The sequence below is a fragment of the Pseudopipra pipra genome, chromosome 3 (assembly GCF_036250125.1).
Source record: "Pseudopipra pipra isolate bDixPip1 chromosome 3, bDixPip1.hap1, whole genome shotgun sequence".
Classification (NCBI taxonomy): Eukaryota; Metazoa; Chordata; class Aves; order Passeriformes; family Pipridae; genus Pseudopipra; species Pseudopipra pipra.
This window is the reverse complement of record NC_087551.1, coordinates 108,468,818-108,486,055: the sequence shown is the minus strand read 5'-3', so window position 1 is coordinate 108,486,055 and position 17,238 is coordinate 108,468,818. Positions and strand designations below refer to the sequence as shown.

General features: G+C 36.1%; 1 long non-coding RNA gene across 1 annotated transcript in view; it reads left to right on the top strand.

Annotated features, from left to right (window-relative positions):
- LOC135410647 (uncharacterized) overlaps positions 1-4,837 on the top strand; it is a 73,402-nt gene extending 68,565 nt beyond the window's left edge. The window contains exon 3 of the long non-coding RNA XR_010428817.1: positions 4,661-4,837. This is a non-coding gene — a long non-coding RNA (uncharacterized LOC135410647). The remainder of the gene's footprint in view (positions 1-4,660) is intronic.
- The last annotated feature ends 12,401 nt before the right edge of the window (positions 4,838-17,238 follow it).

Sequence of the window (17,238 nt, the reverse complement as noted above, 5' to 3'; positions counted from 1 at the left end):
CTTAGGGCTTTTAAAGCAGCTGAAAATTAATCATCCTTTTAATCAGAAGAAGATTGAGGACTAAGGACTTATCACCAACAACTTACTTGGGTAAATTACTCAAAGCACCTGATTAAATTGATATACTTTCTTACCAGGATGTAAACTTTAAAGTCTGAAACCCTGTAAACAGTACAAAGGTGCTTACCCATTATCCATGATTCATTTCTCTGTTGGTGAAATGAATAACAATAACTTTCTGAGAGTACCATAAAAATTAATTTAAAGAGTGTAGTAGCCACATAAAGACCCTTTTCTTTCTCTCTCCACATCATAAATTGCCAGATAAGGCACAGGGATTTTTATTAGATATGAAATGGTAAACTAACAGCAATATTTACAGCATTGTACATCATCTAAAAAACATGCCTTGAGCTGTTTGAAGCCTTGTTATACAGTTATTATTGCTGAAAAAATAATTGCATCTGCTCTAAAGTTTGCTCAACTCTATAAAAAAAATTAGTAGAACATGATTAAGAACAAGATCTGGGTTCATCTCGTGTAACTTTATGCTCTTCTCTGAGTTGTCTTTGTAGGAAGCCTAATCATATGGTTTTGTTTGCTGCTAACAGAGAGCAACTGGTTCCAGATTGGTGTTACTCATTACTGAACAGGACTTAGGGACTCAGGATCCTCTCTCAGGTCTTTCAGTGAGCAAGTAAATTTGAGTGAGATCCTTTTTGTATGTCTAAAGCAGGGAATCTTAGGTCATATTATAAGATTAATACTTCTTCCCTTCTTTCTTTGGGAAGGGGTCAAACTGCATTACCTCTGTAGATGTCTTATCAATATTAGCTTGCTTTGAACCTGAACATAAGCATACTAAAACACTGTAATGAGAACAAGTATGTGATCAACCTGGTCTAGTGAGAGGTGTCTCTACCTAAGTCACGGGGGTTTGGAACTAGATGATCTTTAAGGTCCCTTCCAACCCAAAGCATGCTATGATTCTGTGATTCTATAAGTATTTTGTAGCAGTATGATGACATAGACAGATATAAATGTAAACATTTTACATGACAAATTAAGTTGAAATAGTGAAGGCAAGGGAAGATGAATGTAGTTGCTGGTAGGAGAAATTCAAATGATGACAATTTGCTAGAGAAAGAAGAAGGAAAGCTCAAATAATAGCAAACAGATCATCCTGCTGAATATAGGGAAGATGTCTGGCAAAACCAAAAACTAAGACAATCAGTCAGGAGCAGATAAGGCAGATGAGGAAGGGGGGCAATAGCGACAATGTCACAGGGTGAAACAAGATAAGTCTTACTTAATTCTGACTTCTGTAATCAACTAACTCTGGAATCTGATCTCAGCTACCACGATTGTCAGTGGCTGTAGCCATCAGTGTTAACTATATGGCTGTGGTGCTGTGTAATCATCTCTGATTTAGGATATGGGTACTAAAGGCTAACAGCTCTGTATGGCCTTAGTGATTAATAACGTGTAGCGGATTAAACATTAGCATGTGTGCTGTTAAGGAATAAATTAATTCAGCAAAGATTTGATTTAAACTGAACTGATCTTTCAGTTTTCTAAGCACTTCCAACTTAGCCATCTCTAATTCCCCAGTGGATATATATTTATATACATACATTGCCACACTTGCTTTTCTAGACTTTCCCTACTTTATCTCCATTCCTAACCAATAGCAGGGAATTTCCTAGGGCAAAGACTTGTACTTCCTGTATATCAGCGTATAATTCAAATAAAACTGTCAGGGCTGCATCACTTTTTGCTGTCACCCTATGTAGCCACAGATATGATGACACTTTTTTTGAAATCTCTCATACTGATGGTACTATACAAATAATAAATGTCAACAGCTATTTATAGGTCTAATTCATACTTATCCAGTCAGACACATAAACAGAAGAAAGACAACTGTGATCAGACAAGCAGAGCTGAATTGTATGAATTTCAGACAGAATATCTATGAATAAAAAGGTTTCCGCTTATAGGCAGCATGTATGATTTGTTTTTCATTTATTTGCTTTCACATTTGAAAGAAAAAAGAAAGGAAAAAAAAGAAAAAACAGACTAAACTAAATAACAAAACAAAACAAAAGAAACAAACAAAAAAACCTCCACCCACCACCACCACCAAAAACCCAACCAGACAAAGGAGTATCCACTCTAGTAATGGAAACTTTCTGAAGGTCATTTTTGGGAAAAATATCCTGTTGAAAAAAAGAAAAAATAATAAGATTTTCCTGCCTGTGATATACCCTGGGCTAATAATAAATCCTCTTCAGGAAATCACACAGAGTCAATAGCTTTTTACAACTGGATTGGAAAATGCATTGGACAAAATATTCCAGAAAGAGTTTGTCTTGGGAGAATGGTTTAGTAGGTTTATTCCACTAACTTATAAAATACCTGTAGTGTTTTATCTCGGCTAGACACTAAGAAAGACACATCTTCTTGATCCCTCCCTTCCCAGCCCCTGGTGGGGAAGAGAATTGGTGTGTTGATGGATTGAGATAAGAACATCTTATTAATTGAAATAAAATAAAATATAAATAAAAAATATTTATACTAATAATGGTAACAATGTAAAAAATAATACTAATCATTGTAAGGAAAAGGAGAAAGATAGATAAAACCCAAGAGAAAAAAGTGATGCACAATACCAATGCTGCCCATCAGCACATCCCTAAGCAGTGATCACCAGTTCCTGGCCTGCTTTCCCCAGTTTATGCACTAGGCACAATGTTCTACAGTATGGAATATCCCTCTGGCCAGTTTGGGTCAGCTGTCCTGGTTATGCTCCCTTTGAGGTTCTTGTGCAGCCCCTCACTGTCAGAACATGGGAAACTGAAAAGTCCTTGACTTGGGGTAAACACTATTTAGCTATAACTACATCAGTGTTCTATTAACATTATTCTCATGCTGAATCCCAAACCACAGCACTGTACCAGCTACTAAGAAGAAAATTAATTCTATCCCAGCTGAAATCAGGACAATACTGGACTAACACGCAACTCTGATTTCATTCTGATTTATTTAGTTCCATAGGGTTGATTTTTGAGTTTTGCTGGTTTTATGAGTGTAATCATTAGCTAGAGACAGAATCCAATTTTGTTCTATCATTACGCAAACCTTTTGCTAGGTTAATAACTTGAAAGAGGGGAGAAGTTGCTATACATGCTTCATGATGTTCTGCTCTTACCTGGGAAAGGGAGAGGACAATTATGATGTATTTCTCCATGAGGGAGGAAGAAGACACATAGGCCTGTTGACAAATTAGTATTTTTCCATACAGAACCAAATTGCTATTATTGTAAATGGACTCAAGCTCATCGTTTTGACAGTTTTTGAGCATGGCCTATTCCATCTTTACATGATTTTTTTTCTTTTAATATGTAAAATATGGTATTATTGAAGGAAAAGTAGATCCAATGAAAGCCAATGAATGTGTCAAGAGATCTCTCAAAGTACATTTACTTTGACTTAGGAAAACCAAAAATTAAGTATAACAACTTCAGATGTCAATCCTAATGCACCAGTACCTGTCCAGACCATTGACTTATTTCATTCAAAAAATAGAGTCTGCAGCAAATTCAAATTGTTCTGTTTGTGACCTTGCACTCTGTTAGAGCTGATTGTCATTGTGAGACCAAAATCAAACTCAAAGAATCAATTCATGTCCTGACTGCAGGATAGTTGGCAAAAAAAGTTGTGAGTACAAAAAATCTGGAAAAAAAGAGGGACAGACTGTTTTTCTGGAGCTTTTTTTGGGGTAGCACTTCAAGAACAGCTACATTACTTTCAATAGAGGAAAATCAAAGACTGACCTAATTTAATCTAGGGTTAGTTTAGAAGGAATGGAAAATTATGTAAGTTGCATAAAAAGTCCATGGAATTATGGTGAAAATTGATCTATTTTTCAAGATTTCCACTTAATGGAAAGAAATAGTTTGGTTTATGTCAGATGATATTATGAAGGAAGACCAAAGCAAGCAAAATCTTCTCTGGGTTAGGAGGCATTTGCATTCTTCAGTCCACAGCGTTTTTTTCATAAATAAATACCAAAAATCAAAATTGGTCTCATCTTCCATTATAATCTTCCACCATGCAAGGGAAATACATGGACTGCGGGACTAAAAAGGAGACAAGGCTTAGCTTTTAAAAAAACAACTTGTAAATTACCTGCAACAAGTCTATTATTATAAAATACTTTGAATAACTTTTCTCACACCTGAAAATATTTAACAAAATTAAAGCGTCTGAGCTTCAATGACAGACTCTTTTCTGTTCTTGCTTGAAAAGGGAAACAACTAAATACCTATTTATATGCACCAATGAAAGAAGATGCTAAAGCAAGAGGCCATTTTATCATTTATTATTTTTTCAACATAATGATTGTAGATTCCCTCCTCACTAAAAAAAACTACCAAAAAACAGCAAAACCAAACCAACAACCCAGCCTGTTTAGTTTTTTAATGACGAGCTGCTACCCAAAAGAAACAAAGTGGCATTCTGTTGACACCATATGGTGGCTGAAAAATGGGTTCCATAGTATTCTATTTGTTAGAATGTCTTCTGAGTTTCTGAATCCATAATTTATGTTGGCGCCTTCTCTGATTGCCAAAATATTCAAATGGCTTTATCTTCACAGGGTAGCCTGCGTGGGGAGAAGAAGGTTTTCAAAACAGCAGGACCCGAACAATCTCCTACTGCTCAGAGGAGAAATCATTTCCAAGCTTCTGTCCTTCTGGCTGCTTTCATTGTAATAATAATTTACATCCTGTGCAAGGAGACTGTTTGCATTCAGAAGAAATCTAAAATAATAAATAAAAAGGAGGGAAAAAAACCCCGAAACAACTGCTTCTGTTCTTGCATGCTAATACAAGAATTTGTGAATATTAAGCATCAATTTAAAGTTGCATTGACTCCTAGGTTCTGACGTAAGTAGATAGCTGAGGCTTTCATATCTTAATGGAAAGCGATATGCAGAGGTTATTGAACAGTGCAGTTTCCAAATGAGTGCCCCTGCAGCTGGCATAGAGAGATCCAGAGTGGTTATGGATGAGCTAAAATAATTAAGACATATTTCTCCTGGTGTCTACTCTGTTATTACTCACTTTTTAAGAGCCTATAATTTAGGCAAAGATTTAAGTATTACTGTGATTTACAAACAGATATTTCATATGGTCTTGATATGGTGTACGAGGCTACTTGCATTATGCAGCAGGATATGTCTGTTGCAAGCAGCAGGGACCCTGGAATCACATTAAAAGGCTGAGCCAGTCCCTCCTTTCTCACCTTCCTCTTCTCCTCCGATCTATCACAGCTTAGGGTTTGCTGCTGTTTGACCAGTTCTGTTTCCCTCTTGCCTCTGGGATGTTGGCAGGAGCACACAGGATGATGAATGGCCACCTGAGTGTGGGGGGAGCAAAGAAGACCAGCTGCAGCTGGGTTATTAATGCTTAGCAGAATAGGATTATAGGAGAAGGAGCCCACCTGTTGTGCAGATAGTCTTAAGAATTAGATTAGACATATTTGACCCTGAGGTAGCCTGTTCTCAGAAGATTATTTATCCTCAGGAGTAAAATGGAGTTATATGAAGAGGTTCTATTTCATTCCTCAACCTTGGGAAGCATTCCTTCATTCTTGACCCTCTGGCCATCCTGGGTACACAGCTGAGATACTCCAGCTGAGGTCTGTAAAAGTAATTTAGCCAGTAGCAAACTTGGATCCCATGAAATTGTAGTTTTTATAAAGAAGTAGAATGGAAGCTGGATATTCTTCCAGAGCATCTGGCAAAATGCTGCTGACAGCTTTGCTTATTCTGTAGATTTACTGGTTTAAAAAATGGCTTCACTGTATTAGAGATTTACTGATGTGAATATATACTTCTTGTATTAGTCTGTTTAATGACACAGTCTTGGAAGTCAGGCAATATTTAAATCTGACATATTCTCTTCCAAATCAAAAGAGAGAACTGTTAGTCTCCTATAGGAATTGAAAATAGAAAACCTGTGACCAAATTAACTTCTTATATTTTTAGAAAAGCATTATGTGTGTGGGAAATCTTGAAACACTAAAAGTAACTATATTTAATCTGAGAGAATAAAAAAAGAAAATTTCATTCAAGAGTAGTTTTTACTTGTGATATTCTAGATATGTATTACAAATAGTTGGGGGGGGGAATAAAAAAAAAATGTCACAATTACTAGTCTTCATGTCTATTTTTGTATATAACTGCAACTGAGGTTAAGCCACGTTGATTCTCATTGTGAAGACAGAATCATTACTAGAGAGAAGGGTGAGAAGACAGTGAGAAATTGTTTTTATTCCAAGAAAAAATCTGCCATAGAACTCTCTAGAAGCTTTAAGATTCAGCTTCAGGTGTTCACAATGTTGCTGTCAGGATGCAATCTGTTGTCTAAGGTTCTAGAGCAGTTATTTGGGTTCTCAGGTGGGTTTTTGTTACCTAATATGGGTCCCTGCTTTTGGTTGGGCTCAGGGTATTTGAGGCACCTACACAGGGCTTATAGTATGGCGTGGAAGGTAGGAGAGAGCTTTATCCTTCTGAAGCAAAAGTTGGAGGCCAGATAAAATCTGAGCAGTATCCCTCTCCTGGCAAATAACATCAGTGGAGACTAAAGAGCTGGTTATCACTGCTTTGTAGCAGAGACACAAGTTTTACTAACTGAACTACTCTGTGGGATCCATGGACTGTGCTGATGAGCTCTCCATTCAGTAAAACGGGAGCTGAGACAGACAATTCATAGTATAAAACTTAGGACATATTCAGCTGCCTAAAAATGGTCATCTACTGCCATTTGAGATCCAGAAAAGTTCCTATAGAGTGTGGAAGTATCTCAGTGGAAGCATCTCAGTGTATAATGTCTGAAATAGCATTGGGTGTCTCTGTTTATATGATCAGTTTGAATTTATGGGGTCCAATATGAGAGTTTACATGTAAACACAGTATGGAACTTGAAGCTGAATTCCTACCACCCCCATGACTGCAGATGTCCTTTCAGCACATGGTAAATTGAAGTTCTGATCATATACCTCCTTTCCTCGTTGATGTGGACATTTTCTGTCTTTTCTTATGATGTTGCAGTCATCTAGAACTGTACCTATTTACAGATATTTGCCCCGACAACAAAGATTCAACAGAGCACAGTTTGGTGCAGGTAATTGCAATTGTGTTTTGCTCTCAACCTGTAGATACATTCGTTGCTGGAGAGAAGATTCGAGGCAAACAAAATAAGTTTTATCACTAAGTTATTCCAAGTACTATTTGTGTCTCCTCAATCGAACTTTCAGAACTTTTCTCATATACAATATTGATGCTTTTGTTACCTAGAAAAGCTGCAATAATTTGTTATTAAGGGTATTTCTAATTCTATTTCTTCATTTTCTGTTCTCCTCTTCTTTAATTCCTTTTGCATGCTGCACTGAGAATAGATGATGAGATGAGCTGTAACTCCCTTGCAAAAGCTTCTTTTTCAGGGCAGGACCATGTGCTCTAGCTCTAAGCCTCTTCCTCCTTTCTCATTCGTAGCCTTCAAGGTTATGTCTGTAAGTATTTCAGTATCGAAAGTGCTACTTGTTTGAGACAGAATTTTTTATCCTCTCTCTTCTCTTGAAAAAACCCCACCGTGATTTCAGGTATTAATGGATTAAGAAATTTAAGTGTTCTTGATTAAGGATTATGGAGATGAGAATGGCAGTACTCATGCAGCCTAACAACACATTCTGATCTCAGTATATTGATAAGAGAAGAGTTTTAGGACTGAATTTACAAGCTTCATATGAGAATGTTGCTGTTATAATCTAGAAATAGCTTAGGACTGGAGCGATGAAGGGATGAGTTGTCTATTCCTATCTACTAGGTTTACTATCAAGCTGTGAGCACAGAGAGGACAAAAAAAGACTGATATGTTGTTTTATTAAAACATTGATTCGTGCTTGTAAGGTGCTCTGAAAATGAAGTATTGCAATTAGACAAACTGATATTGGTGTGGGGGAAAGATATCTCTTTCTGGCTATAAAGCCTTCTGTCGATTTGGCTCAGGGAATTTCATAGGATGCACCTTCTTTGGTTTCCAGATATATTGAACACCAGGGTTCTGATTTCTCATCTTTTTTTCATCCACATCTGTCAGCTGGGTTGAGCTAATCACAGCATCTGCCTCTCCAGAGCACCTCCACAAAAATGCATGTGGGAGGTTCAGATGGGAGATACACATATAGGCTTTGCCACTAAAGGTAATAATTTCAATAACACCTAGACCTGAATAGTTCCTGAGCTAAGATATTATACAGGGAAGTCCAACCCACAACATCTATACTATTTTTCCTGTCATAACAGCTTTATATCAGCCTACAAAACTTGACTATATCTACAGACCATAATATCCACAACAGCATTATACTAGACAATGTGAAGTGCCCAGTAAGTGCTATATTTTATTCTTGCTAGCATATGACAACCAACAGGTTTTTTCAGGACAAATGGCACGGCTTAAAAGAAAAGTCACTGAGAGGATTATGTGGGTATTCAATAACGAAATCCTGAGCAAAACTAAGGAAGATGTCTATTGTCAGGAGGGTCACTGGTAAATCTGCAATATAATTAAAGTTCTGGGATTTATTTTTTTCAAAGGACTTGATTCTGCATTTCAGAACACTATTTTAATGCCAAGGTACTTGTCTTTAATCCAATGGAGACGCACCAATGCAATGAAGGATGATTTTCAATATTATTAATTTGTTTTATCTATTCCTTTTTTTTAAACCTAGAAAGACTAGGAAACAAAATTATAATTAATTTATAATAAAATTGATTCAGTATACAAAGATATGCCTGCAATATAATTTGTTATGTATTTTGGAAATAATAATTTCAAGCCATTATTAAGAACTCTAATTTGTGTGTAAAAAAGACCATTACTTGTGAAATCCTGTCCCCAGACAGCAAAATTGTCATCTGCTTCAGCAGAGGCATACTTTACTGTCATTATCTTAACTTCAAAATAGCTATTCTTCATTATTCTAACAGAAGGAAAGTCTTAAATCATAAAAGACTTACGGTAACCCTTTACCTGTAGGAAACACAAGTTAAGGCCAAGTTCTCCTTCTCTAGGAACACAATAAATCACATGCACTTCGAGGACACCTGAAATTGGCTTAAAATTCTGTGCTTAGAATCAAGGGTAACAGGAAACAGGATGACACACTGATCCACAGCATGGTCTTCTCCAGGCTGGAGTGATGCTATAGACCTTGCGCCAAAGACCTCAGCAAGTGACAAGTGGAGCTTTCATTGTTCTCCACATCTTTCAAAACAGGTTGAGTGCTGCAAATGCTGGATGCAGTGCAAGAGAACCTGTTTATTAAACATTTCTAGCCAAATGTTTCCATTTTAAGAAGTTAATTTGTTGGGTGAAATTCAGATATATGTCCAAGCTTTTAGGTAAGTATCCAAACCATCAAACTCATCTGTCACTCTGGCAAGCAACGATGGCTTTAAGCATAATCCACATTTTCAGTATTAGTGTTAGCAGCAGAATGCTATACTTACTAGACTTCACAGCATGTTTAATATATTTTGCTTTGTATAAAAGGTAAATATTATTATCTGCCATTACAAAGGGAAAAGAAGAGTTCCAATGTTTTTCTCATAGAATGATAATTTTTCATTCATAAACACAAACTGATGTGTTAATGAATGAAACCTATAAACTGGGTTCATCTGCTTTGCAAATGCAAGGGCAAGGATTACCTGTGTAATTTGACACTTGATTTTCTTCACTGTTGTAAGAATTACCCTATTCTTTTTCAACCCCAATGGCACAGTACTTCATTTTGTGAATGTAAAATCAATGTGTTCTGTGGACAGCATGCCAAAAGCCAGCTCATAAAAATCTAGGACTTTTATTCAGGTGCTTAACTTCAAAGTCTAAATACACTAATCATTTCCAGTAATCAATAGAGAGGTATATGTATGGAATCAATGTTGCTCATCTGAGGTCTATTGGAAAAAAGGAGACAGGATGTGATGCAAAAAGAAAGGGAAAATAGTTCATGTTGACATATTAGGAGTAATTTTTGCAGCTTTATGAATTTATGTGTGAAACAGGACTAGAAGAGGAGCGTCAGTCCTTATTTGATCTCAAATTAGACGATAGATTAATTCTGTTTATGATCTGAACTATTTTATTTCAGTGATTTATGTATGATTTGCAAGACTTCTACCTTCAGTGTCTCAGCCAAATGGTTACACTTTTCAGGAGAGAGTGGAGAGGAGAAAGAAGGGTGTTGAATATAACCTTTGTTAATGATTTAGTTTATTGCCAATAATTTTCTGTTGATGTTGCCTTTCTGTTATCTGTTTTTCACACATTTCCTTCATTGATATTCCTGTATCATTCTCAACTGTTTTCCTCTTATTTATTTTTTAAGAAGCTCTCCAAAAGTCTCTGATTTCCTTAATCATGGCTGCTGTATTTACTGAAACCACGGGGGTCAGAAGCCTTGCATTTTTTCATTTGTTTGGATCCTTATTCCACTGTTTTTTGTGTTGTGCATATACAGGTTGCTACTTTAGAACCTTTTCCCCCTTAATATCTAGGTCTTTGTATTATTGTCAAGTGCTTCATGCCTCTGACACTAACCATCAGTGCTGTAGAACTGAATGGCAGCATCATTAAAGAAACGAAGGACAGGATTTTCCACAGAAAATAATACTCTTTCATTAAGAACAAAAGAAATAGAAGGTGTGTGGGCGTACATCCTCAGCTGGTTAACATAAAACCCTTGAAGGCAATAGAATCAACTTTGTTGTTTACACTTGCTGAATATATGGTTTGAAATCTGGATATGCTGTACCAGGGATGGAGGCTGTTGAGATGCAAAAGGCAATGTGATTTCCCCAAAGGTTTCAAAATGGAGTGTGTTGGAGAAAAGACACACAGGTTGTGAGACTGCTGCATCTTTCCAATTTGGAATTCCAGTTTCTAGAGTGGGAGACTGTTGATACTATTTTTCTAGAAACGGGAAGAATGGGAAAGTCAGAAAAACTCACTGCAAGTTTCAGACCAATGATCCAAGGGTGGAATTTAAAGCAGATCACTCAGACCTTAATTACAATTTCCATGATTACTATGATTAGAATCATAGTAATTCATACCAAGTTTAGTTTTATGGTTGTTTTGTTTTTTTTTTCAAACAGGAATAAATTTTCATTTTCCTCATGAGTTGTTTCAAGCCAAACCCTTACAGCTACATAACACAGGCTGTCATCTTTGTTTTATTTTCCTTTAGAGTCTGCTGGTCATGATGAATTTGTTTTCTACCTCATCATTCTGGTTTGAGAGAAACACCATATATTTTCAAGACAAAAACAATCTACTTAAAAGGAGGCAAACTGCAACACAAGTGTGAAAACACCATGCAACTTGGGAATAGAGATTCTCCTAAAAATAATTTGCAAATTTTGACCCTAATCATCAGCCTGATGATGATAGCCTGATGATAGCCATCATAGCCTGATGTTTTGGTCAGGCTAATCAAACTGTTTCTTTTGAATCAAAACCAAAAATAAGGACTATACTTCTTAAAATTTGTGAGATGCCAGCTATTTTGGCCATATGATAATGAACAGTAAAACTGAGGAATGAACCATAACTTAGATGGCCAAATCTTCATGTTAATGAGTAGCTTTAGAAGACTACTTCTTAATGATGTATTTAAGGTCTAGAATAAACAGTTTTATTCCTTTTAATCACCATGCAATGCATGGCATTGATTGTCAGTATAAAGATATGTCAGGCCTCAGGCCATCCTTGTGTATCAGTTGCCACGAATTCTGCTGAAAACATCAGTCATGAAATATTAGCTTCTTAAAACAAAAATCAAACTTCACAGGCATCACAGCAGATGTGTGAAAAAAGGAAAGCAACAGTTGAGTTTGTAAAGGGAAACCCATATGAATACATACAGAGCATTGACTCGTTCTCTTTTTTCTTTTCTTATCACTCTCCATCCTATACTCAAAATTCCATTCTTCTTCCCCATGTTCCCTTTGGGTGTGATCCTTAGCAATTTCACATGCTCAGAACACTTTCAGGTAAACGAGAAAAAAAGAAAATTTCACCAGAAGAAGTTCTGTAATTTCCGATTCTCATAAAATGAGATACACTGTATGCCATTAAGTCATACCCAAAGGAGACTGCAGAGTACCCTCTCCTTTACCTGTGCTTTCAGTGAGACCCTGTTAGGTGCACACAGTGAATTTCTCATACCTAAAGATCCTTCCTTCTCAGGTTATCCACTGCAAGTTACACGAATTACCCTTCAGATCCACATGGAAAGGAAAGTCACTCTTCTTTACTAGAGACACTCTGCTCACACACAAGCTCTTTAAGGCATTCTGGCTTCCAAACACTAATAATACCTGTTAGTATGCAGTGTCACCATATGTAATCTGTCTAAATCTTGGCCTGGATTAAGCAAGTAAGGAGCAGATTGATGACTATTCTACTACCATATTGATTTCAGCTGAAGTTCACCGAATTTGTTGCAATTCAGTATCTGCCATGAAGAGTGCCTTTCAGAGATACCTTCAATTATCTTATTCCAGGAGCAGTATAATAAAAATAAATCTCAAACATTCTTCAGTTTGCGTATGTGTCAGCTTTATACCTAATGGTGTGGATGTTCACCTGAAGTTTACCAGCACTAAAATTGCTTTGGGAGTCTTGTACTGCCTGGGGGTGTTAAGAGATTCCCAGTAGAGCTGTTACCAATGTTGGAAGGAAGACTATTTCTGCCATTATTGGTGGCATGACTATAATAAAAAAGACAAATGTTTTTAAGAAAAAAATAAGTGTCAGGGATATTTTGACATCTCTAACAAACCTCCATGTGAATTCAATTCTAGCACTGAACAGAAAATCCTGTTTTTTTCAATGTACCTAGAAGAAATATCATGGGCAGTATAGAAACAAGAGGTTAACAGAGCAACATTTAGACATCTGGAAGGGAATACTTGACTTTTTTATTTGCAGGTCAAACTGTGTGCCTTTTGGCACAGACTTTGAAAGTATTGATGTTAATTTAGTACAGATGTTGGCTGTCTGTTTTGTAAAGGGTTCATATTTACAAACAAATAGAGTCAGAAAAGTAAATTTAGAGTCAGATCTGATGAACAAACAGAATAGATGACAATCAGAAGTGGCTGGAATAGTGGAATGTCCCAAATCTAGATAGCTTGTAGTTTCCCCCACTTTTGAGTTTTCATTCCACATGTAGCTATTTATCTCACTCAATAGTTCTCACATATACTCTGGAGGATGTTTGAATTGCAAAACTCCAAAGGAAATAAATCTGGAACAATCTTAAGAAAATAATGATAATAATGTGGTCTGAATTTGTGGGTTTTGTTCTGTCATTTTCTGTATACAAAGTAAAATTAGATACACAGCAGTGTAGAGAACTATACATTCAAGAACTGAAGCATCTTCAAATTATCATCTCTCTTTAGACTTCTGCAGTTGCATCACAAAAAAAAAATAAAAAATTGTGTATTCTCATTCCACTTGCTGGCACATCATTTATGTTTTATAGACTTTCCAATGGCAGATGTACATCCAGTCAGTGTGTCTCATGTTGTTGGACTATTATGGTCACTATGTTTTTACATATTTTCAATGAATTGGATCAAGAAACAGCACAACCAAGACCAGAAAGCTTTTGCAGGAATGTATTATACCCTGTCAATCCTTACCCTAAAAAGACCACGACCTGACTTGTAACATCTAGCCAGTATTTGGAGCAAACACAAGAGTTAGCAGGAGATGGAGGGGGCAGCATAAGAAAACTTGCAGACGGTAGATTGCTAAATTTAGCTATTCCACAATAAAGATAAGGACAACTGAATTTTTAAAAAAGTGTGATATCTCTGTAAAGAAGGATCAGGACAGAGAACATTTTATCTGGTCATAAATAATAATGTGGGACCTGGTGGCATGGCCACATGAATGCTGAGGAAGCTTGCCAAGGTCATTGTGAGGCTGATCTTGCTAATTTTCAAAAGATCATGCAATCAAGAGAGATTCCTGAGGACTGGAAGAAGGCAAATTTCACTCCTATCTTCATGAATGTCAAGAAGGTGGATCCAGGAAACTACAGGCTGGTCATTGTAGCCTCAATCCCTGGGAAGTTGATGGAGCAGTTAATCCCAGAAATGATTTTCAAACTCATGAAAGGCAAGGTGATTGGGAGCAATCAGGTTGGATTTATGAAAGGGAAATGATGTTTGATCCACCTGATGGCTTTCTAAAATGAAATTGCTAGCTCAGTGGATGAGGGGTATTCAGTGGTTTTTGTTTATTTCAATTTTAGTAGGGCTTTAAATACCATCTCCCATAATATTCTCATCTGTAAACTCATGAACTAGAGGTTAGTTCATGGACAGTGAGATGGACTGAAAATTGACTGAACTTCCAGGCCTGAAGAGTTGTGATCAGCAGCACGGGGTGAACTGGAAGATGGTCACTATTGATCTACTCAGGAATGGATAATATGGCTAGTCCTGTGTAACCTTTTCATTAATGCCCTGGACGGTGGCACACAGTGCACTCTCAGCAAGTTTGCAGTGGAGCATCTGACCTACAAGGGAAGGACTGAGAGATCTGGGACTGTTCAGTGTGGAGAAAAGGTGGCTCAGATCTCTCATCTTATCAAGGAATAAATCTGACCTGGGAGTGCAAAGAAGACAGCCTAATAAAATGGGCACAAATTTAAATACAGAAATCTAATATAATAAACCATTTTCTTTATTGGGAGGTCAGTCAAACACTGGAAATGGATACTCACAGAGATTTGATTACCTTTGTTAATCAAAACCTGACTGGACATTTCCTGAGTAACCTGCCCTGATTTAACCTGCTATGAATCCAAGAGCTTTGGACCAGTTGATCTCCAAAGGGATTTTACAACCTCAGTTGTTCTGTGATTTTGTGATATTATGCATCTATACAGTACAGCTTTTTCCAATTCAACCGGAAGTGATTCTGGGTTCATTAACTAAATAGAACAACAATTAAATACTTACTCAAAGGCTCAGGAAGCTCCCACAGAATAAAAATATTCCAAATGATATTTCAAATTCAGAAATTCTAAATAGCTGATGATTATATTTTTGAGATCATGATTTTAATTGTCTTAGATGTTTATGAGAAATTGTCTTTGTTGATATAAATCTGATGATTATTTTATAGTGAATAGTATTTTGGGGAATAATTATACTTTAGTTTTTTATCATATATACAACTGAGGAAAATTGCTATTTGACTGCATGAGAATTTACTTACTTTATCAAAAATATTGTTGCTTTTCTATTTATTTACATTGTTTTCCTTTTTACTCCCAAATTTAACCTTGTTTACTGATACTATTTTGTACAGTTGCCTCTAATTACTGCAGAATTAAGTAGTCACTAAGCATCTCTTGAAATTCTAAAAATAACAGAAAAGTCACAAGAATGTGAAAAGTAATAAACTTGAATGCACAGCTGTGGGAGAAAGATACAGATATTCAACATGGAAATTCCTTTTTTCTCCTAATTTTTTCACATTTTGTGAATCATTAATACTTTTTAGTGAAATTTCTATATAAACAGAATACAGAGTCCTAGGGAACTTTGATTTCAAAAATGTCTTTGCAGGACTAAGTTGATTCAGTCAAACTATCCCTACATATTAGCGTTGTTTGAGTTCTATACACCTCTTTAAAGAGAATTATTGAAATGTTTCTCACTGCAGCTGTAGTTAAGGATCTGAAGAGATCCAAACAACAACAGATTTTGTGGTGTTTAGAATTATCTAGACAGTATAAAGCAAATCAAAACAGAAACAACATTTGGACCATGATTAAATTCCTTGTTCTTCTTTTTAAAGGAAAAAAATTTACAAGATAGTTAAATTAATAGCAATCTTGTTGTGGATGACAAGCACCCACATCTCATATTCATCACTCTTCAAAGTTTATAAAGGCTGTCAGCTGGGGAGTCAAATCTCAGACTTAGTTCTCCTTCTTTTACTAGAAAGATGCAAGCCTTCCGACATGCCCAGCATTAGCCAGAGACTACTGAGATAGTGATTTTTTTAAATTTCTTGTTACTTGTGTGGTATCTATAGTAAATTAGGTTAATTTTCCTGTTCTCTAAAAGTCAGGTGCTGCTGCTCTGCCCAGTTCCACAGATCCACTTGCATTGTCCATGGCAACTTTCTGCTGTACTTGTGTGGTGGATCTATTTGCCTTCAACATGCTAAGTGTAACTGTATGAGTGTTGTTGCACAAATGTGCCCTTTTTAATCTCTAGTGTCTTCCATGACAGAATAGAAGCTCAAATTCTACAACAACAGGCACATGGAAGATGGGAGTGAACTTAGATTAAACTCTGTATTGAAGGCTAAACATTTAGTATTTGTATTCTGAGCAGAACATTTTCCCTTCCGTGTTAAATGATTAAAAACTGGGGAAAAAAAAAGAAGATTATATCCTCAGCATCAATGCTGAGGATTTTTTTTCCATTACTGTTATTAGTTCAGTAATGTTTTCATCACTGCTGATCCCAAGGTTTCATCTTAAAGATCTTTAGCATGCCTCACATATAACTTAAGGGATTAACCAAGAATTTGTAATTGATTCTGTCTTTTTGGGAATACAATGAGGAAGAAAAATCCTGACTTAACACCAAAGTTTTCAGCACATAAATCTTTTCAGAAAGCTTTGTATCCATACTTGGGTGGGAACATTTAGATTTTAATGATTTTGGTATGGGGAACATTTTTTGTTTCACTCTCCTTGTACAATGCTTAACACAATATGGGGCTGCTACTGCATGAATAATAAATAATAAAAATAAAAAAGTGGCAATGGATCATCAGTGATGTAGTCTTTGTTGCCTTTTTTTTTTTTAATAAAGATATTCCCTTATACTTTAAATCAAATATGATTTGGATATTTGAGGGGGGGGCTGTTGGTTTTTTTTTGTTTGTTTGTTTTGCTGTTGGTTTTTTTGGTTGGTTTTGTTGGTTTTGTTTGTTCCTTTGGTTTTTAAATCTAGGAAAATTGTCTTGTTTCTCATCTGGAAAAGAATAGGAGAAGATAAGAATACAAAGAGATCACCTGAATTTAAGGAATAAAATTATTCTTAAAAGATGGAATTAC